The sequence below is a fragment of the Sander lucioperca genome, chromosome 17 (assembly GCF_008315115.2).
Source record: "Sander lucioperca isolate FBNREF2018 chromosome 17, SLUC_FBN_1.2, whole genome shotgun sequence".
NCBI lineage: Eukaryota > Metazoa > Chordata > Actinopteri > Perciformes > Percidae > Sander > Sander lucioperca.
In genome coordinates, this window is record NC_050189.1 from 23,694,144 (window position 1) to 23,714,673 (window position 20,530).

The window sequence follows — 20,530 nt, forward strand, 5'->3', positions numbered from 1 at the left end:
CAAACCTCATTGAGCTCTGGTCCTGCACCAAAGCACCCCCCTCTCCCACCCTCTCTTTTTTTTACACTAAGATCCATGAATCATTAGCTTCTGGATTCACAGAGGGATGAATAAAAGTTTTATTGCTCCCTTTGCACCGACTGAAATCCTCTCAGTTCAGCTGCATATCTCTGACTGAAGGGATCATTCACCCAAGGTCATATACAACAAAGCCACGCAGAGTGAAATTGATGGGATAGATTCGCAACTTTGTGCTTGAGAAATGTTCCCTGCAATCTGTTCAAATGCGTTTTATTTTTCTTCTCTGCCTCCCGCCACATATGTCTCACAGCAGGGAAGAGGCAAGCGGAGAAATGTATCCTCCGTTTAGCCCCCGCTTTATGTGCAGCTCCAGGATTTATTGACACAATTTAATTATGGGACCTTCCCAAAACGGCATTAACAGTCGATAAACGTTACCATTGAGGGGGCTCTTTGGTAGTTATCTTTTCAGAAACTCCCATCTTCCACAGTCTAGTGTGAATTTACATAACAGAATTTGATGAGAAAAAAAGGCTATTGCCAAAACCTTGCCTCAGACAACTGTCTTGACAAACCTTCCACTCTCGTGTGTCGAGACATTCCACAGTCACATTTGAGCACACATGTAACAGAGACCTGCACAAGTGCAGTCAGCAGCCCCCAAATCTTGACGCCTCTGTGCCCCCCCCCCCCTTTATAATTTCCTTCCTTTAGCTGTCTGGCTGAGAGCAGCTGCTACCTCATAGCCTACTTAGACAGCTGTGCTGGGTCATCATTTCAAAGCCAAAACAAACTTATCAAGAGGTAGCCACAGTGGCTGTCTGTTTATGACTGAGGGGGTGTGTGGGAGTCAGGGAGGTCACAGGGATGAGGTGCTTGCCCTGTCTGCAACAGAGGTACGAGAGCAAATGTCTGCTTATAGCCACTTTCGGCAGTACATATTAGCCCTGGGATTTATATTAGCTCCATTCTGTTCCTGCACTGCCTGATCTACCACATGCAAATGTTTTGTTCCTCCCCTTCCCAACTCCCTTCTATTGTTTTTCTTTCTAATCACTCTCCTGCCAATTGTCTCCTCATTTCTTATTTGGGCTTTTTCTTTCTAATGTGTTTCCGCCTGCGTCTTTGTCCTCTCCGCACCTTCTCCCGTTGCTGTTTGGAAGCAGTGCAATAGCCCCTTCCAGCGACTGAGCAGCTCCTTTATTTCCTCTACTGTGCCGCTGCGTATGCATACCCAGCCCAGACACTCTGGGACTCTCTCCCCCATCTGTGCTGTACACTGAGGACCAGAAAGACCTCCATACAGTTTAGTCTGCTCCAGACTAACCCCCAGCACCAAAAACCAGGTTGCATTTCTAAAGGGAAAACTGCCCTCTGTTGGTGCTCTGGGTTCATTTCGGTGTGAGCTAGCCTCCGGCTGTGGACATGGTGGAGGATATGAGCCACGCAAGAGCAGAAAATGGCTGAGTCGGCCTGCTCAACAGATGGCACAATCCTCGGAGCCAGTCCTACTCGCCACCCTACACAGTAGACACTGCAGCCCCCTCTCAATGTAAAATGCCAATCAGGCCCCCGAACAAACACGCATTGCTGTTTAAATGTGTTAATAGGAGTGCTACCAAATTTGCTCTTCCTGCAAATGTTTCCAAGCGAGACCTGTATGTAGCTTGGAAGAGCATGATGGATTTAAAAATGATCTAGGAGGGTTGTGTAGCTCTGCTTCTTCATTAGGTCTGTTGGTTTGTTTTCACTCTGTCTTTGTTTTGTCTTTGGCCTTCCCTCTCTGTTGCTCTCTCTCACATTCTCCTTCACCCTGTCTCTCTCGCTTTTCAAATGCGGACCAATTAATTTGTGTGGCAAATTGGGCCTGGCAATAGCTTGAGAGAAGGACATAATTGTCCCTGGTGAGCCAAGGGGACAGAGCGCAAGAGGGGAAGAGCAGGGAGGCAACAAACAATTCCTCTGTGTCGTTTGCTCAACAGTAATGCAATAAAGAAGCATTGGAGGATGAGAGGAGAGCTGGAAGCATTTAACATCTCCACCTGGGCAGGGATGAAGCGGACTAAAACTTTGGTGTGGGCATCCGCACTAAATAACTTGGCCGTTCATTAACTCGATAGATTATTTTATGAGTCGGAGAGTGAAATGAGGAAATTAAAAAAAAGCTGGTTTTAGGAGTTTAGGAGAGTGTGTCTCAGTTCAATAACTACAAAGGTTCCCCGAGGCATCATTTTGTGATTGAGCTACAGTGTGCAACACATCGACCTATACTGATTGAGCTACATCACCAGCACCAGCTGAACCGCAGAAGTGAAAAGTGCTGACTGATATATGATTTTCCCCCCTTAATGAACAAATTCATATAAAAAATACAGTAGTATGCTTATTGAAATATGCTAAGAGACATCTGTCGGAAAAACCAGCTTACAAACACCCACGCACTTTCTACCCCATGCTGTGTTGGGCCATGTCAAACCCTGGGCTTAATAGTGTTTTAATTGATTCAACCTCTTTGCTGCTGGATGGCATGGTGAGTCCCAGTGAGCCAGCATGCTTTTAACACGTCAAATGAGTATCGACTGGCCCCTCCAGCCTCTCTAAACATTAAGATGTTACCACCCAAACCTCATCTCTCTCACTGATGCGTATTTACAACCAGCCATGTATACAGAGGCATGCACACACTCATGCACTCGCTCACAACATCCACATGCATCAAATGTATGTGCAAATCCTTTTGAGCAAGTAATCGAAGGTGAACCACATGGGAAGAAAAATAACAAATTGTCTAGTGACGCAACACTTCTTTTGAGCCATTGCAGTGTGAGACAAGCAAAGATGGGGTCAAAATTACTCACAATTTAATGCAACATGAAGATTTAAAATGCTTATCAAATAACCAGAGGAGAGAAGTTTTTTCTTACCTTTGACACTTGAATTTGACTCTTGCGCTGTTTTTATGTGAGGAATACGTTTCCCATATGTTCACTCTAAAGACATGTAGGCGCAAGTTACACATTTATGATCTGAGAGCGTGTACTGCTCTACGAGGAGTAATTTGTTTAGCAGTACCGCAGTAACAATCCAACAGCATCTGCCTGTGTTAAAGTTGTTTCTAGTATTTTGTGGGTGGAATGCAGATGATCATAATTCTGATTAGTAGTGGTGTTTTTATATCTGTATTTGAGGAAGATGCATGTTAGGATGGATGTATCTACCTAAGCGCGCGCGCACACACACACACACACAAATGAAGTAGTCCCAATTACATGCATGTGCACACAAACACGTGTACACATACCCCTCCTAAACAGGATCACCTTGTAGCAAGTCCGAAAGCTAATGATACTCTATTTCCCAGATGACATCAGGCTGTGTGTGCTTTATGCATGCCTAGCCTAATATGAATTATTGTAAAATAGTGTATTTGCATATGAGCTTCCGGGCTGTACTGAAATTAGCATTTTTACAACAGCTCAAATTAAATCCCTGTGCTTAATTTGGCTGCATGTTAATTTGATTTAAAATGAGTCTATTCCATTCCTTCTTACACTCATACCCACAGCACTAACATACAAACCACACACACACACTAATTCAAGAGCATACACACTATAAATGCACAGTATGTACTCTTAAGAGCTGCAGACTATATTACCCCGCACACACACACACACACACCCACACACACACACACACGCACACCTTACATGTTAGTGTATCCACATAAAATGGCATTAAAGCAAGGGTAGAACTGAAGTCGTAGCGGTTTTGAATCAACTTTAAATCACTGTAATTCCACCCAGTCTACCAACTCGTTCATCATCCTGCCGGACACTGCTCAAGTGGAAATCTCATTGTTGGCTCCACTCGTTCATTTCAAAACGTGACTTAGTACAGTATGCCTTTAAAAACTGCATCAACATCCACAAGAGGAGAACGTGTGCATCATGTTAACACTTGGAAAAAAAGTGGTGAAAACACCTTTGCTGAGCTTGCCAGCACTTAATTACCATTTAGTTGTTTGGATGGAGACCTTGTGACAAGACTGGGGATCTGAGATAAAACAATGTTATCAGTGCCATGCAAGATGCTTCTTGCTCGCAGGTTAAACTAAATGAGTTCGAAGTCATTATAATTTTCTTTTGGCTGAAAATGACTCCTTGTCAACAATATGCTTTGCAATTATGTTTAAAGGTTGTATCAGCCCCATTATTAACTCCATTATCTGGCAACTACGCCCAAGTGTATTATTTAAGGCCATTAGCCTCATCATGGATTGCAGTCATTTTTCCTCACACTTAGAGCACAGAATCACACAAAAGCCAAGCAATTTTCATCATACTCCTGACCAGCCCACTCTCAAGAAAAGCAGATAATCACATACAATATGGAGATGTTGTACAGGCCCAGATGCAGGTAATTAAAGGCTAGTCCCCAGCCACTAACGCTATATCGAAGTGCACTTATGTCTCCAAGACACATTGACTTGAAAATGGTGGGGCAATTTAACCACACCATACCATTCGTGTCACAGAGTGGTAATATTGACAGAACAAAAGCATGCTAATCCAAATTGTGAAGCCATTGGAGTGGCAATCAACAAACTCTCAGAATCCCTTGCTCCAAATCCACTTATTTAAATACCTTGACATGAAATAACTTTGTCTATCATACTGTGAAATGGTGTGGATTTCAATCACCTGCCACCTTTTTTAGGCCGTCTTTTAAGGTGCCACAAAAACAATAGAGAACCACGTTAACGCAGTGCACCAGACTAGGTCTCCATATATACACAGTCTATTTCTCTCTCACACACACTCTCACACAAAGGGTACCTTGTAGCATGCCTTTGAAGCTGGGATCAGCCGGTGAGCTGAGCACAATGCCAGCTGTTTTGCATCTGCTGGGCTTACACTTGGCATGATTCTGGCCTTGCTGGCATATGTACTAAATCTGATCACCCTTCATACGCTATGCCAGTGAACTGTATAACAATGCAGGTGTTTCGTGACATTGCCCCAGTGACAGTGCAATTAATAGATTGATGCTGTAGCTACAGTAATGGGATTACTGGACCAGTCATGTCTGAAATACATCAGCGTTGCTTGCACAGATGATGTTTCACCGCAGTGTGCAGTCTGAACAATGAAGAGCTGGGGTACATATCATCTTCACATGGAGAAATCTAAGACAGGAAAGTCATACTAAAATATACACTCGAGGCACAAAGATGATGACTTACTGTAAGATGTGTGCTCATAGTGAGAGTGCTAACGACAAAATTCACATTCAACTCTTTTAAATACAAAAATACAAGTCCAAACGGCACTGTGTTAATGGATCACGTCCATAATATTCAAGATCATAACATTCTGTAAATTGTGGAGACTGTCTGATGGCCTTATTTGCATTAGTGCATTAATGGTAATTTATCTACCGACTCTAGATTGACTCATTAAGCACTTTCTGCATACAGGTACCCCAGAATAAATGGTCATTTAATGCAGGTTTGGCTAAAGCATGACCTCACCTGCTATACCTTCACGGCTTATTAATCGACTCAGATTATTAACACCGTGTGGTTTTAAAACATATATCCTAAGTATGTAGCATTGACTAAGATATGAATCCAAGTACCTTTATTTTAATACCAAGCAAAATGGGTAACAAACACAAAATTGTAAGGAGTCAAGAGATTGACAGAGTTTGCATGACATCAGGAATTATTTGTCCTATTAATTATTTATTTCTGAAAATGCTGTTAAAGAGCCATCTGGATATTGCTGAATGTATCACTTTGTTTAAGTGAGAAAGATCTTACAACTGGCATTTGTGTGTTTGGAGGGAGATAATGTGTTTTTGTGCACTTTCATAGTACATAACAGTTCAGTTACAAAAGCGTTTTTTAATTATCTGCCTCAGAATGTGTGTGTGTGTGTGTGTGTGTGTGTGTGTGTGTGTGTGTGTGTGTGTGTGTGTGTGTTCGTGTTCGCGTTCGCGCGTGCGTGCGTGTGTGTGTGTGTGGTCGCACATGTGAGCTAGTGTGGGTAACACCTGGCCCTAGGCTGGAGCTTTGGTCTCACTCCAGGGGTCCTAAGAGTGCGACACATTGCACTGATCTCGGCGCAGCACATTTGTGTGCCTGTGGGGTATGTTGAGATTCTGCAGTGGGATTAATGGTCTAAACCATTCATCTCCATGAAAAGCTTCGGGGGAATGTTTCAGTCCCAGCCAGCAAGCTTACATCCCCACCTTCTTACCTACAGCACTCTCCAATGCTTGACGCCGATTGGGAATCTTTATGCCCTAAGCTCCTCTTGTCACAGTTGATTTACATTCAGTGGAGTGATGGAGGGAGTGCTCAAAGTCCGTCTTTGGAGAGTCGTCGTTGTCACCTAATACTCTCTCTCACACGACATCTATCACTATTTTCTGTCACTCCGCCCTTCCACTTGTTTGTTCGCTTGCTCACTCATTAACTCACTCTTGTGCGCACTTCTTCACACAGTCGCCGACTTACGCGCGCTCCCTCTTTGGCTTCTCTGCACCACCGAGTGAGTCATGCCATTCGAGGAGCTGAGATTTATTGTGACACACAGCTTTAGCGTGGTTTATTAGTTATGGCAAATGCGAGTGAAAGCCTCCATTGAGAGGCGAAAATGCTCTCACGCCACAGCCAGACCCATAGGCTTTTCCAGTTGAAACTGAGCCAAGCTCTTGTTTCTAATGACACAGCGCTCTAAGTGCCCATCCCATCACGCTGCGGAACATGGAATATGCATTCTCACACACATACATTCACACACGATTAACAAAGGCTCCCTGGACATTTATGAGGCATTTATACAGCATCCATCATAACATCCATGAGCAGTCTGTTTCCCCTTAGCTTTAATACTCCCTTGGTGCAGGATTTCATGTCATTCATCATTCTCTCATCAACTAATTAATTACCACAATCCCCTCCATCACTTGAGTCATGATGAAGGATATTTCAAGTTAAGATGTAGATAATTCAAGTACCACAGAGAGGAACAATGGAATCCGGAGTGGTCATTTGCCTCGAAAGGACCTCATCTGGTTTTCCTCCCTCTCTCCAAATCTTTAGAGCAAACACACAGTCTGACATATTCATCACAAACTTTTAGTCCTCTCCAGTTTGATCTTACTCAATCCCTATGCAGTCATCCGTTAATCCACTCATCTCTCCACTTTTATCTCTCCCTCAGTCTGATAGTTAGTACAAGGGAGCACGAATGGGGGAAGAGGGGAGAACGTGTTGAGCAGACTCAATGATGTCAGGATTTATGCCTACATGGATTTCTTTAAGTACACCTTCCAAATAGAATTTTTCCACTCTCCTCCTCATGCCCCTCGGAGAGAGGGAAAAATGACACATGATCAGAGAGTCTCGAAGAGAATCCCCCTTCACTTGCTCAGTCTCCTTCCTGCCACTGCCTGGGTAACACATTTCCCACCACATGAGCTGCTGCCTCTCATTGCATGGCGCAATTTAATTGGCTGTGCATTCCCCCTGTTGTGAGTATTCAAGGAGAGATGTCCACAGAAAGGATAAGCTGTAGTTTTGCCATTAAGTCCCACAGGGACAGCCTTATTTGTGTCTTTGGCCAATTTATGCCAACTCGAGTGGGAGGAGAATGGGAACGCCCAGGGGACATTAGTCAGTAAGCAGGTAGCAAAGTGCTACTGAAAGGCCTGGTTAAACTTGATGAGATGCATGTTGTACGCAAATTGCCTTTTTTCTGCATCAAATACAGGTTTGTCTGAAATCTCATTCTCAAGGAATTTAATTCCCCTGGAATGCACATAAGGAATAACAATGCGGTAGTGTGCACAACCACACATGCATATGGAAGTACATCCATTTTAATGTTCACACTCCCACACATACAGTATCTGATATGTATATGCTAGCAGCAATGCACAGTAACTCATATTCATAGTCTGTGCAGTATACATGTACACAAATAGTATTGTGTTCTCCACACACACACACACACACACACACACCTACCTACCTACCTACCTAATGGAACCAAGAGATGGACAATATAGCATATCTGTAATAATATGCTTTCATTCTCCATTACTGCCAAAGAGCACCACTGATCAGATGGTTTGGAAAATCCCCTTTGACCTACGCTAAAAATAACCATATACGGTGATGTCTGCTTCAGTAATGTGCTGTATGTACAATATACAAACAACAACTTTGTTTCCAGGGAAGACTGCCACAGTACTTGGTGACACCTTAAAAATAAAATAATGAATAAAATACAAATAAAGTATAGGGAAGGGGTCAGATTCACAATCAGAGTGTAAACTGCCACAGACATGGAACCCCAAAATACCATGATGGCACACAGAGATTAGGAGTAGGTAGATGGAAAAGAAAGCGAAACACGGGAGAGAAAGAGCTTAGATAGAGATTAACTGAAAGAATGGATGGATTGACTTTCAAAGGCATTCAAACCAGATGAGGTGATAGGAATGAAGGAAAAGGCTAAGCTAAAATGAGTTACAGGGATTTATTTTATGTTTCTTCACTGCTTAGTCACAACTCTTTTTCTTTTGCAAAGCTCAAAGATAATTTCCAAAAAGTAATCCTGGAGCCTGGAACTTCAATCCTACAGATATGATAAGGTTCCTGATATCTTATGAAATTATCTGAACTGTTCTTTAAAGGATCTGAAATTTGGTAATGAAAGTCAAAAGGTAAACAGTTTAAAGATATAGTATTTTGGATTGAATGTCACCATTTTGATCTTACTTCAAGTACTTCAAGTCATTAAGTTCAACTTCAACCAACTTCTATCTAAGCTGATAGTCAACATTGCAAGTGCTACATAAATTAACTGAGTTTTTTATTGGTGTGCAAAAAGGGAAGCACTCTGGCTTTTGGTATTATAGCAAATGGAAACTGAAGCATTATAGGGGGAAAATGAGAGAATAATGCAGGTTAATAGTGGCTTCTTGGAAAGAAAAAGTGAGCTGAAAATGCAATCTTGTGTTAAAATCATAATCCATCGCGACAGACAGTAAGGCAATAAGCGGTGAAAATAATCCAGGTCAAGACAACTTAGTAGCAATCAATTGGTTGCATAGTAACTAAAGTGATTCAGGGATGGAGATGGGAGGCATAACAATAGCAAACAAAAAAGCAAAACAGAACCATGAGAGGGTGTTCTTATCTCAAGATGACTGCTATCTTGTGGAAGACAGCCACTTTCGTTTTGACAAGCCTCATTGTGTGGTGTCTTTGAAATGCACAAGGGCCTGTTACACAGCATTCATTTTGTTTCATCACTTGCACAAAGGCTTGACTGACATTATTTGAGATAGTTTGTTTCAGGTACAATGAGAGTAATTATTCTGGCTGCATTGAGAACAGAGAGTCTACCAATAGAAAAGTAAGCAATATTATCAGCAGTGATAGAATATTACAGCAACATGTTAATAAAAGCAATACAAAAAAACTATTTTTGTATGATGCATATCCCCATTTCATCAGTACATCACTTTTGCATCATGTAGTGGCTTTTGAGCTTTGCTAGTAAATGACAATGTTTGAGTAGCACCAGACTGTAATGAACAAAGAGTCATATTTTTGGTCAAGGTTGCTTTGGGTAACAGAGTAACAGAACTAGAACACATTTGGGTTTGAGTAAGTTGATAAGAAAAAAATCAAAGTCACAGTGGCACTAAAAGGCACAGTTACAACAACCGCAGGAGTGAGGAATGTTTTTTCAGCTTTGACATATCTAGTTGTTTTTATTCATTCCCTAACATATTCAGGTACAGTAGAGTCTGTGTCCAGCAGTTAAAGAAGCAGTAAGCCCTTGGCCATGCATGCAGAAAAGCCCTACTGTTCCCAGCTGCCCTTACACAGAGCATATCTATCCAGCCGGTCACTGCTCTACATCTGTACAAGATCTGGAAATATTGATTAGGTGATAATTAAATTGTCCATCCCAGCTTGATATGGATTAATAATTGCCCACTAATGCCCGCCTGACATTTTGCTGTATTGACTCGATACTATTTGCAGCAGGGCACCGATAATTATGACGCGTGGCATTCTTCATTTTGTCCTCTAATGAGACCAATCAGAGTTGGCTCGACATTTGCCTAAGAATTAGAAAGGAGTGAAAGTAGGTGAGAATGGAAAGATAGATTTTCACGTATAGGACCCATTATTCAATGCTTTGGGCCTTATCACAGAGATATTTCCTTGTCTTACAGGAGCATTTCTTTTCTTACATTCATCATTTCTTGATATGTAATTAGTGCTTTGTCAGGATAAGGATAAACTGTCATTCTATGTTGGTCCAAATCACGTAAAGAGGACAAGCAACATCACCACTAGGAGTACTATAAATACTGAGATGAGAAGGTGGCATGGGCCTGATGCCACATCACTGCTTCGACTTCCTCACTGCCATCTGTGTGTGTTCCTCCTCTGGCATTCTCACAAAGGCCTTTTGCGCTTTTTTCTCCTTTGTCCCTGTTTGCTAGGTTTAATTAGGTTATTTACTTGAGCCTCACCTCCCAGTGTTTCATTATAGTGGGCATTGCAGATAGGGCTTCACACAGGGCAGGGGCAGATAAAAAGTTAGGACAAAAGATGATGAATGTCGTGAGTGCAGACCAGAATGCAATCTGGTCGCCACGATGCAGAGATGCTCTAATGGCTTCCCAGCAAGAAAGGGGAAAGGCACTGTCAAGATGGCAACGTGATAAATGGTGCCAGAATGGCTGTAAGGACTGTGGGCAAGACAAAGAAAAAGAAAAGCGTCATGAAAGGAAGAAAAAAAACGAAGATGACCACAAAATGGAATCTAATTAATCTGGACTTGGTTCCCCCTCCTGACAAATTGAGCGCAGTAGAAGGGGAAGAGAAATTGTTTTTTAGGGATGTGTTCAGCCCCCCCTTACCATTCCACTTTCCTCCCAGGTTGAAAAGGCAAAGGGTTCTGACAATGCTCCTGCACCTGTGGAATGATTAATGGCAGCCGACTCGCCTTACATGCCGCAGAGTGAAAATATCGGCTCCAAAACCACACCAAGGAGAACCCTGCTATAAATATAATTATTCTGCTATTTACTGGTACATTACACAAATGTATGTTTGAGAGGAAAACAATAATCTTTGTGGACTTTTCTCTTTCCACTTAAGTATATAATGCATATTTTCCTGTACTACATTAATTCCCAATTGGTTCCTAATGGTAGAATGGACCACTATCACATATGATTCATATACATTGCATTACAATAATATAAATACTGATAATATTGTACATAATCGACAGAAAAAAAAAGAGCTTGAGAGAAGGACAAAAAGAGAAAGTGTCTCATACATGGATGAATGGTGGACAACACTGCACTAGTGCCAATAGCTGATTCCATTCAGATGTATGTTGAAGCGATGTCCATACCTATAAGTGTCCGTGGAAACTAATTTACATGCCACAATGTAACACGGTGTGACAAACTGCCTCTCCATCAGTTAGAGCCTCTTCAAGTTGAAAAGTCCGTCACTTTGTGTTTCTCTTATGTGCCTAAATGTGCAAGATTTTCTAGAATATTCATGAAGTTAGCAATCATGCCGAGTCAATGTGCCAGCTTACTATTTAACCTTTAATCTATGTGAGAAAACGGATGAAGTCATTTCTTACTGAGGACCATAGTACCCTGTGGCATTTTGTGACAATGTCATTGGCTTTTTACTCTCTCTTCCTTGTGGTTTCACTACTCCACATTAAAAGCCAATAGCCCTAGCCATTACTCATAGTAGTGCTTTTTAGAATAATCCAGATAACTGTGAAAAGGGCATTGTGGATAGGTAAGTCTTTCTACTTTTACTGGGAAATATATGTCTCCAATCTAGCTAATTTATAATCAGAATGACTCCCTTCACAAATATACAAGTACATTATCTAGGTCCACAATTAAACATACTGTATAGCCTGTACAGTATTTCTATGTACATACAGTTAAGGCACATAAAAAACCACACACATTCACTCTTTCAGTAGACTAGAGCCCATTACTTTCTGCTGGCAAACATTTGCACTCGAGGCCGTCGTCTTTTTGTACCCTCTCGCTCTGTCAACTGAGGCTCAGTTTGGCAAAGGGTGAAAAGGACTAAGAAGAGAAGCGCAACAAACTCCATCAGTCCAAAGGCCACATTTCCGGTCCCAACAGCCTTTTACCCTAAGGAGGCTCCTTCTTTAGAGATCTAACCCCTTTTTTTCACCCGGCTTCTGTGACTCTATGACACAATATTCCTTTATTTCACATATCCAAACACAGTTGGAAAAAAATATAGTATACAGTACATGGACTTAATCACAACCAAGATTCTCATGAAACCATCAACAACTTTGAGTATTTAGCTCCCTTTTGTTTGGCTTATCTTTTTGTCAGTTGCTTCTCAAATATCGTCATATGTGGTTCTCTTTACTAGCTTTGAGAGATTTCCAGGTGGTGTATTTCACAGCCCCGATCATGTTCATTTTAATCACCTCTAATGTGATGCAAATATTTCAAAGGTTGAAACAATTGCAATTTTGCCTAATCAACATACAAAAAAATTCCTGCCAATAAAAAATGTAAACTATTTTCAAAAACGTAAAAGTTTTGAAAGCAGATACTATGGTACATTTCCTTTTCTAACAGGTTGAGGAATACAATGAATATAAATGCACCTTAAAACTTTGGATTAAAAGTGTCTAGTAACACCCACACACTGTAAACAGACAGAAACATGCACACAGAGTCATCCTCTTTACACTTCTATGCATCTCCCAATGAATCATGCTTACATCCACACACACATCAAGAAGGAGCCTTTCAAAAGTGAGCTGAAGCACTTAATTTCAGTGGATTATTTTAATTATATCCCCTGGGGTTGTTGTTTTCCTGGGGTGACATTGCACTGTTTGCTTCCAAGTGAAAACCCCCATCGGCCAGTCTGACCCTGATACCACCCACCCTCATTTGTTTCCCCATCTGTAGCTCTTCAAAGACATAGCCACACACACACACACACACACACACACACACAAGCTGAACCGTTTTCTTCAGGGGTTTGCAATTAAAAATTCAAAGACCTCAACTTAGATTTACTGCATGTGGTTTAGTCGGAGACATATTAATAATGTGTAACTGACAAAAACAAGCCGCTAATACATTGCTAATGCCTTATCCTGCAGTATCATATGCACTCATTTAAAGTAGAACAAACTAATTAAAAATGTAATAAAAACAGTAACATTAAGAGTAACCATTCAAACTGTATTAATTTGGAAAATGATATGGCATTTTGACATATATCAAATGCAGCAGCTTAGAGGCAATATTTTGACTACAATATAGTATATATTATAATTCTTAGTAATTCATGCTTTTATTAAGCTTTGATACAATCAACATAACCAGTGAGCCAGACAGTGACTGCATTATGAGCATATACTGTACTGTATATGTCATGCAAGAAATGAAGCTACTGCTTCAGTCCTTAAATACATACTAATACTGTTTAAAGCTAGCATGTAAAGCTTGCAGCTCAAGGTAAAGTATAACAACTGTGCAGTACTACTCTCAGGTAATCAATTCCACCCAATAGTAGTGTCTGGCAGTCTTCAAAATGTTTTTGCATTTGCAATGATACTGTATTCTGACTGATCACACTCATTGTTGAGTGGAGAAAAGGTGCTTTTTACCTAAAAAACGTATCAATGGCCACCAATGGCCACCATTTGTCTTCCCCTCTTTTATGTGCAATACTCTTCCCTCACTGCTGCATAAAACTAGTGGTCTGTGAAAGGTCACTTTGGTCTTTGAGTGACTGTTTGTGGTACCTCCCCTGCATATTCTTTGTCCCAGTAATACGTTTTTGGTATGAGAATAGCCATGACTGCGGCTCGCTGCAGAGAACAGTATGCCGAGAGATTGCTCTTTTCAGGTTTCTTAGGAACTGCATTTTAATTGTAGTTTAATATTTTCTACACTGTCCATTATATTTATCCAAATGGATTAGTGAAATATTTACTAAACCTTAGAATGTGAAGACTAGTAGAACGTGATGGTAGGACGTACAGTAGAAATGGGAAAATAAGAGTGAAGAGGCCTTTCTTTTTCCTAAAAAGCTTGGTTTAGGTGCAACCTCGTTAGCTGAACTTTGGAACATTCAAAGGATATCTGAGCTGCTGAAAGGAAGCCAATTGTCATCTAGCAGGATTGCTGGAGCATGAGCTAGTTTGCCTGTAAGCGCTTGAGAAAACAGTGCAGGGAATGTGTCACTTCTTATGGCCTGACAACTGGCATCCATCGGAAATGGCTTGGCACTACTTATCCATAAAATTAGAGTCTGTTTAAATATACAATGTCGAATCCCTGGAATGATTTGCTACATAATCCATCTCCGCTACTACGAAGACACATATGAGGCAAGCTTTTCCGCTCCGTGGTCCGGGGCAAAGACAATTATGTGAAGTTTATGCTATAAATAAATAGGACAGGCCCAATCATAGTGTAATTCTCTCTTGAATATAGCCAGTCAAATATCTTGCTTATTTGATTTTCCATTCCACTTTTCCTATCCATATCTTTTGATTCCTGCTCCATGTAGTGAAAAAAGCCAGCAGCTTTGTAGATTGCCATCTGCACATGCTCTCATGGTGATATTTTCTTATCAATCTTACATAACATTGACATCACATTGGTGATAGAAGCATCAAAATCATACAAAATCCCGCTCTCTTATTATCTACACATGTGATTGCATTGGCAGTAAGCTGACATGGCCAAAGAATGTTTATCACTTTTGCCATTTCTAACATCTTTTAAAGTCTGTGCAGCCCTAGCATGATAACTATTGGCCATTTTGCTGCAGCACTGCCATTTAATGAATCATTCCATTGCCTAGTGGATAACAGAATGAACGAATGGCTCCGTGTTAGTGGCTGCCACTGCCTATCCTATCAGATAATTAACTTTTTGCAAATAGACTGCGCTGACTACCAAACCGAGTAAGCCTGCACAATTAGAATTACTTATCTATGTTTCTCCCTTTTTCCCAGACAAACAAGACAAACAAATCCAAATTTCATACTTCTTGCTCAAAGGTTTTTTGCTCAAATGGTCACACACAAATTGGCCCCAGATTTGTGTTTTCATATATAAATGAAAAAGTAATGAATGAGGGGAGACGTCTTATTGAAATTGAAGCCTCTGTATTATTTTGCATCTTCGTTCGACAATGTCTGGCCAGATGTTCAGAATTTCCTACAGGAGGGCCTAGTGTTTTCCACCGCCCTCCCCCTGCTCTTCTCTCTTTTTTCTCTGGCGGTTGGTCTCGCCCCAACAGTGGCGGAATTCAATATTTATATGTTTCCTTCTGTTTGGTTTCCACCGCAAAGGGAGGTGGGCTTTCATGTGTCTGATTTGCCACAGCAGCGATTCAGTTCCAGCTTTTAAAGCGTTGGGGGCCGTTTGAACAAAGCCATCTGTTTGAGTGGGCCATTTTATTAAGTGACAAACTGGATCCCTCTACCTCGCTAATGTGTCCCGTGGGAGATCGCGGTAGCTTGTGTGTATGTGTGTGTGTTAGAGAGACAGACACGGGGGGAGGGGGAGGGGGAGGGAGAGAGGGAGAGAGAGAGAGCGAGAGAGAGAGAGAGAGAGAGAGAGAGAGAGAGAGAGAGAGGGTACAAGTGTTCCTCTGCAAACAAGAGACTACATCACTGATGTAGCCGTCATTGCAGAACTGAAAGGTTTTTGCCTTTATGAATCTACAATGATAATTGAATACGGGGGCCTTTCAGTTTCCATCTTATCCCTTGAAACAGACTAAGAAGCTCAGCACTGTTCCATAAATAACCCTTCATATTTATTTAATGGAACCTTCCAGAATTTTCTATTGTTCCACACAACCCAATTTATTAATGCTGTTCGCCCATTTGCAATGTTCGTTCCATCCAGCAAGAATATTCTAACACTCTTGAGAGTGTGTCTGTGTGTTGCTGTACGTGTATGATAGGTTGGGCACCTCTGGCTTTCCCCCCTGTCTTGTCAGAGAATCTGTCAGTGCATTGAATGTGGGACAAGAGCATTAGCCATTCTTTTTGAAGCTGTTGCTGCTGTCTGTGCAAAAGTGCCCTAACTCCTGCAGAGATCTAGCCGGAAGCTGCGACCTTGCATTGCAGTGCCACTGAGCAAGAGTAACACACACTTACTTGGGTAAAGAACGTCTCACTGGAATTAGATTTTTGCAACCTTAGTCATTGGGCTGAATTTTTGGCAAGGGGAATACGCCAATGAGCTGTCTAAGATTTTGCATGCTGTAATTTTCCTGCCTTTTAAGCCGTGTTGTAAGTGATGCACATTTGTTTATTCACAGGAGACTCTTGGAGGCTTATGAGCAAAATAAGAGACCCTGACCCTATCGCTAAACAGACCTGCAGCCCTAGTCTCCACATGCAGTCTTAATATTAATGTGTCATTAAGCTGCATTCTTGTAAGTTCTATTGAATTAGTTTTACATAATGACTGTTATGAATTTTGCTTAGAGAGCACATTTAAGCAGTTGGGAAGGGGGGGATCAGTGTAGGAGAAGGCTTGTATTATGAACTTCATTATGTGTGACAAGCAGCACAATATTGATGGAAGAGCTGGTCCCCATGATTGCACTGCATTAAAACCTCTGCAGTGAATTAATGTACTATTCCTGATCCAGTAATTAACAATCATTCGGGGGCCACATCCCTTTTCAAGTAATCACTAATTGCAATAGGAATTTCAGTTTCCATTTAAGGCAAGATTACCGATAAGCATGCAATTCAAATCAGCCAACAGTTCTAATTAAGCTCCAATTCCTTTTCTTTCTTTCTGCCTTGTGAGCACATACAATGTGGAGTTTGTTTCCTCAGCATTACAAAAGACACATTTTTATCATAATGCTGCAGATAGAGAGCTGTTTAGTGCCCCATGAAAATGGTTTATGCTTGTGTTCGTCCCATTGATTAGTATGTGTGGTTTATCTTCTCTCACTTTTTTTTTTTTTTTTTTGCATTGTTTATCTCGGTTTTCTTTTTGGCATGGGGTCAGATGTTTCTGAACACTGTATAGACAGATAATTAATCCATAGAGAGGGTGTTGCTTTATAACCCACACAACTGCATTCACAATCACCAGCAAACCCATTCCTCTGCACCTTTTTTTATTTAAATACTATGATAATGATATTGCTGCAATGGACTTTCAGAATACTTAAAGGATTAAAACAAAGTCAAATATCATCGGCACATAAGTGTCACTTTTACACTCTTCCAACATTAGCCACCCCTTTCGGTCCAATTTGCGCCACATGGTGCCATTGTGACAATTCATCAATATCACTGATATTCTGCGGCTTAAAGATGTCGAATGAGGTTAATGGCATCTTTAAATGCTCCTTTCTTCCACCAGTATGTCCAAAATGGAGCAGGGTATTTGCAGACTGCCACCCAATGTGTTAGGATTAATTATCGCCCTCCACAACCCCACCTCACCCTGCAAGTTAAAGATTCAGAGAGGAAATGGCCCTTTTCATGCAAATGAAATTGAATATGTCAGTCAGTATAATTGTGAAAACCAAGCCGTCTTGGACTGGTGTCTGTGCCGAATAGAGGTTCCAACTGAAAGTGGGTTTATTAATGTTCTTCTCTCCACTCTTTGATTCATGCTCTTTAATGGCTTGGCAGATCAAACTTTAGTCTATGGCGGAGCCCTGATGACTTGAAATGTTTTGGCCGTTATGAATGAAACCCAGACTCTGATCTATTTGAGAACAGTATTTAAATGCAATGTTTGGTTATGAGTTAAGCCAATATCAAACAAACTTGTAATGAATGTAGATCCGCAAGATGCTTTGAAGCCGACTATCCTCTAGGTTCATCGCGACGATAGAAAAATATAATATCATTGGCCTCAGTTACACAACTCAATTTATAGTGTGGCCCCGCGACAGGTACTGTACTTAAAGTTCACCCGGCACCTGCCACTGCTGGTTCACCCCAACATATGCCAAAACAGGGAATGTAACACATGCACAGTCTTTTAAAAACGTTTCACTCTCAGTATCATGTCTGGATTTTGTTTTAGGTTCTTTGGCATTTTAATTGTATGTCAAGCACCCCTGCAGCCTATCTTTTGTTTGACATCGGAGATTTAACAAATGATGTCATTGGTGCTGATCTTCTGCTCTGACCACAGCACCTTTTATGTAGCGTGGCAGAGCATCGCAGTTTGTTTGCCAACTGCTGTTTCCCTACTCCTACTATACATCTGGTATCATCTGCATTGTTTTGGACATCTCCGTCTTTGACATACGTAATAGTGGTGTGCTTGGAGAGTTATTGGGTTTCTCCTTTTCAGATCAGGTCCGCAGACAAAGCTACCAGGGTTTTTTTTCTTTACCTTTCTGGTAATGCATTAAAAATGATATCACACACTAATTTGGTTATGGCCCTTATGCTAAATGTATACTTATTCTGCGAGTTAACAATTCTAGTAAACTGTTGCATGTCCAAGAGCTTGATCTTAGGCCAGTACAATTGTTGTTGAACGTTGACATTTCTGTATGATTCAAGAGAAAAATATTTAGTCTGAACTTCAGGGGGAAAGCTGCCCCGGTGTGCTGATAATCACCTAAAACGTCCTGATTTATTGATCAGACCACTTTATTTAAATGGTGGTTTCAAAATACTTCTAAAAGGGCCAGAATGATAAGAACGATAGGATACAGTAGCAGCAACGGTAATCAAATTTAATGTTCCGTGTGTGTGTGCTGCCCACATTGTTGAAGGCTTCCAATTTCAATTCATGTCTTTCCATTAAAACGTATATACTTCCAGTCATAAAAAAGTCTGCCCCCTCAGCCCTGTGGACATGGGTGTTCTTAAGAATAGTAAAGGCTTTCAGTCAGCCACCAAATTATTAACATGGTGTTGATCCATGAAAAATAGAGCAAGGGGATGCTATGAAGAGCTTCTTCCTTTCCAGTGGCAGCGAATGTGAACAAGGTTACGTAATGACCCCGAGGGAGAGCAGGAACAGGTCCATGCCACTAACCTTTTAGCTTGTGACAGGCTTTACATTTCTCATTTGTTTGCCGGCGACAGCTTAGCACTGGATTAACAGGTGCCTAGCCATGGTCTTAATTCATCCTTACCTATCAAAGGAGATGCCAACATGCAGCAGAGGTAACAGGAGCTTTAACTGGATGGCAGTTTATTTTAATTAGGATTTATTTCATACGATTAAAGGCAAAGCAATGTCCACACACTATGCCCAATAATATTCCATGTTTCTATTTAACATTATTAGATAAATCTTTCCATGTTCTTATTAGAGAAGCTTCTGTGTTGTAATTTTCCAACACAAGCAGTGCATCATCAGGGTTCTGTGGTTAAAGCTTTCTCTGTGGTGCATGAGTCTGCACAATGTTTGATCATCGACCATATCTTTTTGGTTGCTGTCAAGGTGCTTGTCATGGTATTGTTCAGCGAAAACAGAGCTTTCAATCAGCCTCTGTCTACCCTGAAGCCATACGAGGAGTCTACCAAAATGGATGTTTGTCAGTGGCAGACCTAAAATGGGGGTATGATGGTGCTATCAGCGGCCATGTCTGTGAAAACACCATTACCTCCATGTCACGCCTCAATCACTCCCCATTGTGCAATGACTCCTCCCCTCTCTCTTCCCCTCACTTCCAGTGCTGATCTCCTGTACATGTCCTAGCAGTCTATCACAGCCCGCGTAGAGAGACGCACCGAGCCATAATGGATGGCCCCGGAGCGAAAAACAGCCCCAATAGCATATCAATCTATCTATCAACCCTCTTGGCTGGATGCCAATGTGCACCACACCCCAGCAAAGTCAATGAGATAAGGTGCAAATGCAGATATAATGGTGCTTTTTGCGGCGTACAAATTACACAGTGTCAACTCTGCTGCCCAACTGTCAGAGCTGTCAGCCAGTGAATGAGAGGGAGTCTCTGAGAAGTGTGTGGGTTTGTTGATGTGTGTGCATGTCATGAGGCAATCAGGTGATTTCCCAGACTCATTTTCCCAGTGGAAGCCCAGCTGCTTGCCTGTTTATCTGTTCGCCCTTTTGATTGCTGACCACACATCTTATGTCACCTCTCCACAAATCCTGCAGGTTAATTTGTCCCCCGCTCGCAGCACCACTGCAACTGCTGCTGGGCAGTACAATCTGGGTGGGGAAATCAGTCTGCACACAGGCACGCGAACAAGCACAATCGCACATTCTCACACACAGATGAGGTGATTCAGATGGTTGGCATTACTGCAGCTGTTGGGCCCCTAATGGCCTGCTGAACTGATTGATAAAAGGCAAACAGTTGCTCTGCAGGGGGACAGATGGAGCTATACCTCCCACTGAAGCTGGCACTCGAGCTTCAGAGGAAAATACTACGGGC

General features: G+C 41.6%; 1 protein-coding gene across 45 annotated transcripts in view; it reads left to right on the plus strand.

The window, feature by feature from the left end:
* Nucleotides 1-20,530, plus strand: part of LOC116039915 (receptor-type tyrosine-protein phosphatase delta) — a 362,263-nt gene that overhangs the window by 265,670 nt on the left and 76,063 nt on the right. The window lies entirely within an intron of this gene.